Genomic DNA, 10,442 nt, shown 5'->3' with positions numbered 1-10,442 from the left:
TCCAATGTCTGATCCGCACTCAAATGTGAGCCTTATAACATTGGCTACCCAGCACTTTAGGACCCCAGGCTTAAGGGGCCAAAGTGAACACTGGGCCTCATTACAAATTTGTCAGTATAGTAACACTAGTACCGGTAAGCTTGCCGGTACCGCTGTTAACTACGAGTTCTGCTCGCAGGTGCCGTCCCCTTCCTGGTAGACCGGCACCCGCGAGCAGACCATGCCGGATGTATTCTGAATGGTGCCGGTGCATCCGGCCTCCCCATTCGCATTGAGCCTTATGGGGCTCGAATGGGAATGGGGAGCATTTTTTACTGGCGCCCAGGAATGGGCAAATACCGGGTTCGGCAGGGCCGTAATGACCCAGTAATTGTCCATTTCCGGGCGCCAGTAAAAAAACTATTCCGGCGGCTACCGGCGAAGTCGTAATTAGGCCCATTGGCTCCAGTGCACCCAACCCAGTTGTGTGTCCACACTCTTGACTGGTGTGGCCCAAGTGAGGCACTAACTAGGCAGGGTTGGCATGAAGTACGAGCGAGCTTGCACACACACCTCTGAATAGCATTAATTTACTATTTGTCTCCACTGCTTATATCTACTTTAATTACTATAATGTCTTATATTCCTGCTCTTAAAGTTTAATTATCATAGTTTAGGATAATGGGGTAGTACTGGGGTGGATAATCAGATTCCAGGGGTAGCACGTGCCACCCCTGGAATCTGATTGGCCACCTCAGGTGCAACCAATCAGATTCCAGGGGTAGCACGTGGCACCCCAGGCCAATCCCTGGACACCCCATGATCCAACCTTCGAATTGGACACATTCGCCTATACACCACGGGGCAGGAATGGGCTCCCTGCCCCCACAGTGCTCCACAAAACCGAAAAACAGGACATCGCAGAGTGTACAGGGTCATTTCCTCCAGCTGCTACCTCGTCTGGAGCAGGCCGCAGCTGGGAGAACATGCCATGGCCACGCCTTCTCTGATTCCTGGACTGCGCGGTTTTCACACTGTTTGTTTACAGCAGGGTTCTGCCAATGGGCAGCAGTGTATCTTAACGGATACTACAGCCACCCATCCCATTGCGAGCAAACTTCACATGCGCACACTGATGACCTTAGTTTGGGAACGTGTCTGTACAAAGGCAAACATCCAGATACGTTTGCAGTGAGCGCACGGCAACATCGCAATGCGCGCTTTGCTCCTATGATGTCGAAGCGCTTTTTTTGTGACCTGCCACCAACACCCACGTACCCAGTTCTACGTTGGCTATTCATTGTGATGTATTGCTTTTTTTGGAATTGACCCACACACCACCTATTAACTTGAGAGATATTTTGTTTTTTTCAGCATGTACACGTTTACAGTTTACTGCAGATATTAATTGAAAAAGTTAGCCTCTTGGTTCCATGCACGCGGACTAGGGCTGCACTCGAGACGAGGGAATCCCCGCCTGCTTGCAGCGTTCGCTTTCCCTCTGCAGTTCTGATCGCCGTGTGCAAGGACGCGCTTGTTCTTCTTCTTGCTGATAGACTTTTATCCATCGGCGGTGATTTTTGGATACCGAGGCTTGAGCCTCATTACTCCATCTTCTTGGGTTGAGTATGTAGTGGTGGGTTTGTATTCTTCTTGTGCGAGGATTCACCTCATTAACTGATATATAGATTGCGCGTCACTAGTCGGGAATGATGAATGGCCCCAATTACGACGATGATCAACTGATTTAAAAGGCACCTGGCTGGGGTCCTTGCTCATATTCAGGGCCACCATAAACAGCACACAATGCAGATGACAAAAGGCACCTTAACAAGGCTGTCTCAATTACTCATGTAAAACGTCCCTGTAGTTAGCAGGGCCTTTCATAGGCATGACTATTTAGTCAATTCTTTTTTATTTATTTTTGGATTTGTAGAGCGCACTACAGCCCAGGGGCATTGAGGCGCTGTAAGAAAATGTACGAGAGCTTGCTTAAGGGTTACAGAAAAGCGGCCCAAGGACAAAGGCTTCATACAATTGGCTTAGTACAGTTACACACACACCGTGGGTAAGCAGCGCTCAGATGCCTGAGGGATTGTAGCGCTACATAAATGCAAAAAGAAATCAAATTTGAGAACATGTTCAAAGTTGCATTACATAGCATGAGAACAGTAGATGGCAGAATACAGAATATAAGCTTGATGGGAAAGGCCAATCATACAAAAAGCCTAGTTTTTAAGGCCTTACGGAAGGCTGCATGAGATTCGATCAGTCTGATTTCGGCATGGAGGGTATTCCAAAAAGTACCAGCCATGGATGGGAAGCTGCAGCCCCCAGCACGCATTCTCAACATCAATGCCCCAAGGCAACTTCAATCAACGGGGTGATGAGTTCTAATACTATGGCTGTGGTTCTCTGAGGATGTGCTTGTGAGCCAGAACGTCACACTTAGAAAGAGGCGTGAGACTTATGGAATTGAGAAACAATTGCCAGCGTTCCCACACCGGGGAAATAGAAATCAACTCAATAAAATCAACTCACTGGATGCCCCCCAGCAATCCTTATTAGCAAATCCCATCTCAGCAGGAGCTTGGATAACACACTTCAGTACTCTCTTCAGTGGTGCAATAGCAGAGCATGGTCAAGAGTTGAATTCACCCTCATGGTCTTTCGAGACTGAAAAGTAAGATATTCTAGACATAATCAAGAACTCAAGTACATGAAGGGTGGCTGGACCAGACTGGCTCACAAATATTATTCTAAAGAAAAACCCTGAAGAATGGGCGAATTTCATCTTCGAGCTGCAGATCCTAGTAAAGCTGAAGCGGAAAATACCACCTTCCTGGACAACCTCAATTGTGGTTATGATCTTCAAGAAGGGCGCGATAGGTCATTACCAACCAACTATAGGCCTATCTCCCTTCTTGATGTTATTGGAAAAGTATTTGCTGCCCTCGTCCTAAAACACCTTACTGTTTGGAACAAGACAACGAACCACTGCGATCGATGGCAAGCTGGTTTCGAAAAAGGAATCGGAACGGCTTTGAACCTATTTGTGATCAAGTTTTTAAAAACAAGAACTACATTAAAGAACATTAAAGAGCTGTACTTGGCCTCAGTGGATCTAACGCAGGCCTTCGATTCAGTCAATCGACAAATTCTGTGGTCTGACATATGTTCTTGGGGTTGTCCCACTGACTTACGTGTAGCTACACAAGCCCTTCACACAGATACGTCCATTCGTGTAAGGATGAACAGGCTGGGTGACCTAACGGACCCAATTAGCTCTACAATCGGCCTCAAACAAGGATGTTACTTAGCACCATCGATTTTTAACCTGTATACATCTGACATGGAAGAAGCATTCAAGAACATCAGGTTCGTTCCATCTTGTATATCTGGAAGACCAGTAAATAGACTCCTGTATGAGGATGACGTAGTCCTATTAGATGAAAAACCAATTGGACTCCAGTGGCAGTTGGACGCCCTGGCTACTTATCTATCTGCAAACGACCTCTGGATCAATGCCTCCAAATCGGGAGTCTTAACATTTTGCAGAACAGCAAGAAGGAAAACTAAGCCTTTGGATGGTACATAAATGGATCAAAGATCGTCGAGATTACTGAGATGAGTTACTTGGGAATCCTAATAAACAACAGCTCTGTCAATGCTCCTAGAGAGGCAAACCTGAGAAGGAAAGCAAAAATATTGGCAGCCCTGGCCAAAATCATGAGCTTTCGCTATTGCAAATTCTCGATTGGGCCAATAATCACGTTCTACCGAATAAAAGTTATCTCCATCTCGACCTAAGGGGCAAAAGCATCAATATCACTAACCTGGAAAGTGTGGCCGATCGTAGAGGGTCACTTATGGAGATATGTTCTTTCCTTGCCAAATTCAACGCCAGTTGCAGTGATTAGAAAGGAGCTGGGTTTAACATCCTTGCTCACCGTAACATTCTGAAAGAGCCTCTCCTTTTTTTGAAAGTGCCTACTACCTCCATATGAAGGAGGCTTTACTATACTTGGTCAGGCACGTTTAGAGAAAAGGGGACCTACATTGGTGGAATGGAGTGACAAATGCAAAGGAATGTTAGCACTGACAGGCCTAACAGAGAAATTATTTAAGGAAAATCACGAGCAAGTAAAATGACCGCTCTACGATCAAGACTGGATAGACACTCTGGACTCAGTTATGGGGTTGAAACAGTATGTGAAGCACTGCTCAGAGGTGAAAAGGCGAGGAACAACCCTACCATATCTGAGCTGATTCCCAGCGGATCTCAGCAACAGTTTTTAAGAGTACGTTTGAATCTATTAACTACAAAGGAAGTACTCAAGGCTAGGAAATCCAAGGCACTCAGAGACTATAACTGCAGATCGTGTAGTCACACGTCAGAATCCTTGTACCATCTGGTCATGATTTGTCCAGGAGTCGATAATATTCGATCTAATTTAATAAAGACATTCTTTGTTGGTAATTGAACATTAACAGAGAAGGATATTTGGCTCCAGTTGATGCAGGGCTCTAAACCTTCTCTTACATACGCCTTGCTAGAGTTTGTCTGAGCTATCTTCCGGAACATCGAAGCCAGAAAGGAACTTACATCCGGATGGAAGGACTTCATTATCTTACACAAAGTTGATTGAGTCAGTGACGGCAGAAATGCAACTAATCCTTGACTTTTGTTCTTTTTTTCTTTTCTTGAACTTTTTTTTTATGGATTAATTGTAACTGTTGTAAAAGCTGAAAGGTTTCACTTGTAAACCGTTTGCTAAAAATAAAAATGTTTAAAAAAAAGAAATCAGAGCGCATTCTAATGCCTGCATATCAGGCACTAGGTTGGACCAGACCACGAGACAAACAAAAGATCCTGCAGAGAGATATCCCTCACATGCTGTCAATAGCCAGATAAATTAGTGGTAGGAGACGTTGACTCAGGAGGTGAACAGTGGCTGGAGGGTGAGAATATCAAGGCCTGACACATACTGCAAGGAAAAGGGGGGAGAAGTACCTGCTGTAGGCAAAGTCAGGAAGGGAACTGCTACCCATGTATCCGAGGCTGCAAAGCCAGGAGGTGAGTTAGGCGCTATATCTTTGGATTGTATGTTTGAGCCAAGAAGTGAGCTGGGTACTTTATCCCTAATACTGTACTTTAGATTAGGGAATCCTGGAGGGACTGGTGATCCTGTAGTTAGGCCCGTGTACCATTGTGAGTAACTAGAAACTAAAAAAGTTTGTCTAAGTTTCCCTTATTGTGTTTTAGCTAAAAACGCCTATTTCCTATTTGTGCTCATTCCCTCCATCCTGACCAAGATAATAAATCTTGTTGAACGATAGATGTCTGACTAATGTTCTTTGGATTCCACGTCACACTAAGGACAGCGAATGTACTAAACATTATAACTGTAGTCTGAAACTTCATAGTTTGTTATTATATTGCTTATTGTGGTGTGAGGATCCACTTGTGAATGTCTCAATAAACATTGCTTTAATTGAAATGGAAGTGAGGTTACATTACTGCAGTTCTAAATGGTCTGTGCATTTGCAGATGAAACAAAGATGTAGCAGGGCTGATATAATAGAGAAGGGGGTCTGCGATTGTTGGCTCTCCAGATGTTTCGTACTGCAACAACTCCCATCAGCTCCAGCCTGGCGCATCAATTGTAAGAGATCATGAGGGTGGTAGTGCAAAACATTTGGACAGTCGCAGGTTGCAGACTCCTGCTTTAGAGGGAGTAGAAAACATGAAGAAGGATTTAGTGAAGCCGGGTGGGTCGCCTAAGAGGCTGCAGTGTAAGATGAATGCATCTAAGTGCAGAGTATGGCCCCACCGAGCATATAGGGCGGGTGAGGTGGTCTTAAAGGTTGCAACAGGTGAGGGACAGTACGGTTATTATACGAAATAAACTCTAGTGGCAAGGTCATGGGGAGAACACAAGTAATACTGAAGTACAAAGGGCGAGGTATTAGTAGCAGGAAGGATGTGTTTGTGTTAGCGTTATCTATACTTGGCACAGTGCGTGGTATATTTATATAGCATGGTGCCCATCTTGAAAGAGATCTTGGCTTTCTCATAGACCCAGAAACCAGTCAACCATAGGAATTAGCCATGGAGGAACATGCACATCTTTAGTTTCTTGCAGCACCGGAGAGGACTTCCAGCATCTGTTGCTAAATGCCTGAATTTAGAAACAGAAATGATGGACTTATATGAGAAATAAAGTGAACTCAAATCCCTTTGCTGTGTCTGTCCTTTTTGCAGCTTCGACAAAAACGGTTGGTGGATTTTCAGCCACCTTCAGTTTCATTCATGCCTCTTCACCTGCCATCATGTCCACCCTTCTCTTTTTTGCATCCCCCACACCCGTTGAGAACCACTCTAATGAACACTTGCCCATCACACATCAAGATAACACCCTTGCCGTATTCATTGTATCACCAGAACTTGGCTCCGTTCTTGCCCTGGGCTGGGTCATTCAGATAATCATCACCTTCCTTGTGACCAGCAGTCATGTCACCCATCACCAACAAGTACACCCACCCGATCCGTGTCTCATCATCACTCCAACAGTGATTTAGCTTTACAGATTCAAAACCTTTTCCAACCTCAGATTTTAACCCTTCTGTGATGAGGAAGACTCCATCGACCTCTTCCAACACCACATTTTTAGCAACTTCATGCCACCAACTCAATCTTAGCTCCCAACCCCTCCCTGGTAGTCACAGGATCAATCTGAACTCGAAGCAAAAGGTGAGTGTGGTAGCTAGTAAAGAGGTGGCATTATTTCCAAACTTCATCCAAACTCATTGCGCGGTGAACGGTAAAAAGGGTCACTAAGACTTCATCCTTGATACTAAAGTGAAATGATTTCAGGAACAGGTCCTTCATTCGACAACCCCTTTTTGTCCCCAACAGATTACCATTCACTCCACGGAAATTGCTTCGAGCCTCTCCAAATATTTCTTTACATAAATTCAAAACACTCAACCTACCATCGCCTCATCCTGAAATGACCCTGCTCTCCCGCTCCAGAAATGTGAACCCTGATGTTTACGTAAACTCCTCTGACTCTTCTTTGTTCATGACCATACTCCTTGCAAGTTAGTTAATAGATTCTCACTTGCTGCTAAATCCAACCCATATCCAACATTTTCCTCTCTCCCTCTCCCTGAGAACTTTCTTTACCCTTAGAAAATTACCAAAGTTACCATATCCTGAAAAATGCTGTAACTTGATACCGCTGAGTTCACCAATCAGAGGCCTATCAGTAAATACCCATTGTTTGCAAAGATTATCAAAAAATCTGTAGCCACTCAACTCCAGGAAGTACGCAAGAATCGTCTTGGTTATCGCCAGACATGATTTAGGTGGATATGTAGCAATGAGAGATTGTGTATCAGGGACAAAGGTGACACTGTGTGATGGTTTATCTATACGACTAAGTGATATTGGACATAGTTTCTTCCTTTCGAATTGGAAGATTCCAATTCTTCGTATTTTAAATCAACCAATTAAATGAGTCAGTCCATCCTGGAAGTTCTATACTCACAGAAATTAGAGCATTGTATCGCCCAAGGCTGCATACCACAAGTCTGTATCATATTAATCTTACACTTTCCAAGCTATAGAAAACGATGAGTGTTCTGCTATGGGATATTCACCGCCAACATGCAAATGATACCCAATTCCATTGAAGGTCCCACCGGTGATGTCATCACCAAAATGAAAACTTGACTTGCGCTCAAACGGTGGAGGAACTCTGAGCCAAGACTATATTCTTCTTCATCCCAATGAACACCTTTTAGCATTCAAAACATACATCCTCTGTGTGAAGTTCTTCACAAATCTCTTCTTCAAAACCCTGCTACTTTCAGCAGGATGATCTTCTCATCCTTTAGGATCGTGAATCCACATTGACAAAAGTTGCCTTCCAGCTTCACACAGCCCACAAAGTGAAATCCCAAATGAATCCTGTAGGCGCTTGGATGGTGGTCCAATAACGTGTAATCTTTTGTGTCGATGGCGGTAACAGCTTTCCTATTGGACTATTCCCTGCCACCGGAGATTTCATGCATCACTCCCCCGCTCAAAGCATCTATGGAACACATCTGCATTTCCTTCCATTGACCTCTGTGGACCCGATGGGTCTAATTCAAGATATCACTCCTCGCTAACAGTTCTGACCCTCTATCAAGACTATAATGCTTACAGAGAAAACCCCAAATCAGGGCAGAAATACACTCCGTAACAATCACACACACAGCTGCATACTTTAGGTTATTACTCTTTGGAGACTAGAGTAATGGCAAAACAGACCTTTTTCCTGCCTGGTTTCTGAGATTGGAAACATTTTCCTCCCGCTGCCATCAGGCCATCTGCAATCATTATCCCTGGAAATCTTCCCTAGAGGTGCACTTGCACCTCTTCACTGAACTCAGTGCAATGTCTAGACTTCATTGTTCACTTCACCCAAGTCCTACCCTCTTCTGTTGGGTAGAGTGTGTTACATTCTCTAAGTCTCCTCTCGAAAACATCATATGTCAGAACACCTAATGCTCTGCTTCCCCATCGATACGACTACGATACATGATTGACCACACACTTTTTATAAACACAGATGAGGTCCTCTAGCAGGGATTATGTCCAGTTCTGACGGTCACATCTTGAATGCTATCCAGTTCTGGGGGCTCTCTTTGGAATTGTGTGCCCAAAGGGAGAGCTTACTGGGGGCACTAACATTTCTACAAGAAGTAAATCCTGATTTTTCAAAAGACAAGTCGTTATTTGTATGTATTATTCAATAAGGATGTCATTGCTAACTGATGTGACGTACATGGGATATATAATAGATGGCAGAGGCAGTGCCTGGTTAGAGTGCTTGTACAATACAGGCTGCTTGCGTGAATGAGACTAAACCAGGTGATGGAGGGGTAGTATACTGAGACTGGCGACTGTGGCAATGTAACCGACCAAAATAGGATACGTCAGGATCTACATTTGAACACTTTCGATAAGTGTATAATGTTATGCAGCATGGGGGTTGTCGGGGAGGGGGACATGGAGATGACCCTTCACTGGCTGGCAGGTGAAGCTTGAGTCGGGTCTTGAACACTTCCACTGATGGACTGGCTGGCATTGATGTCTGGGGGTGGGGGAGTCTTTAATGGACGGGGAAAGTACAGAGAAGAAGCTGGAGAAGACAAGAGGGGGCAGAAATGAATGAGAGGAAAACACGTAAAGTCCTCGAGAGTGAATAGAGAGGGATTCAGTCAGCCATTTAACAGGACCACAGATTTGAAGACTTGGACCATAAGAGCATGACTTTGCATGGAGCGCCATCCGGCCTAGTGTTGATGTGTGGAGGTGGGCCTTCTAGATAAGCTGTAGAGGCAGCATCATTGAGAACTTGGCTTAGGGGAGAGGTGGAATAGAGGGGAGGACCAAGAACTAGGCCCGAACACTACACCACTTTGCTGATGAGCAAGAGGGTAGTGATCAGAGTTTTAGCCGAGAGGTCTGTGAGGTAGGGGTTGATCGTCCTTTTGAAGGTTGGTCATGGCGAAGGTGGCAATAATGACATACTGGAGTTTTATTTCGCAACTTAAGAGAAGCCTTGGGTAAAGGAATGGGGAGATCAGGGGGAAGGAGATGGGTGATGGGAGAGTGGGGTTAGCACTGGACACCGGGAGGAAGATAATTTCCGCCTACGGACGTCGGATAGCTGTAAGGTCGCCGGTGATTCGCTCCAATAGAGAGGAGAACGAGTAGTGCTAGGTGCATCCAACTGTGATCCTCAAGTGCAAAATCTACATTTTTCAAATATCCCCCCAAAATAATGTGCATGAAGCAAATCGAAATGCGACTTATTTACATGGCGGTTATACCTTTTGAAGACAAGACTTTGGGACCCTCTAGGTGGGTTGGCAAAGACATAGGGGGACAGAAGTATTGCGTAAACACGGGAGCAGTAGTGTGGGTGTGCAGTAAAAAGCAGGCAGGAAATTTCTATGTGTTTAGATTATTTCTGACAACATAACCGTAGACACACAGATGACGAGCAGCCTCTCGCATAAGCACTTAAGCGCTGGACGGTCATCATGGTTCTTCACCTCTTGCAGCTGCGTGTCCCGCTGCCCTTCGTGTGTTTATCCGTGGGTTTGCCAGTTCTGAAATGAATGGGCGTTTATCCATCTATTTCAATTTTTAATTGCAGCAGCAGGGCGCCAAATGGGGCGATGAGCCATGAGTGATGAATCAGGCGTACAGAGGGGTTGTGCTCTTTAGGGATGGGCGCATGGGAGGCCCGTCTATTATATTATGTTAATTGCAGCAGTGGCGATTATTAAGTAAGGCGTGCAAGTGCACGCAGCGCTTAAGGGGTAGAGGTGTATGTGTGTTGTGCATGTGAGCTGGCATATATAAGCGGTTCCTCTCAATGCTCTCCCGTTTCCCAGCAGGT

Source organism: Ambystoma mexicanum, chromosome 3q, assembly GCF_040938575.1.
Source record: "Ambystoma mexicanum isolate Mex_15411 chromosome 3q, UKY_AmexF1_1, whole genome shotgun sequence".
Taxonomy (NCBI): Eukaryota; Metazoa; Chordata; class Amphibia; order Caudata; family Ambystomatidae; genus Ambystoma; species Ambystoma mexicanum.
This window is presented reverse-complemented; position numbering follows the sequence as displayed.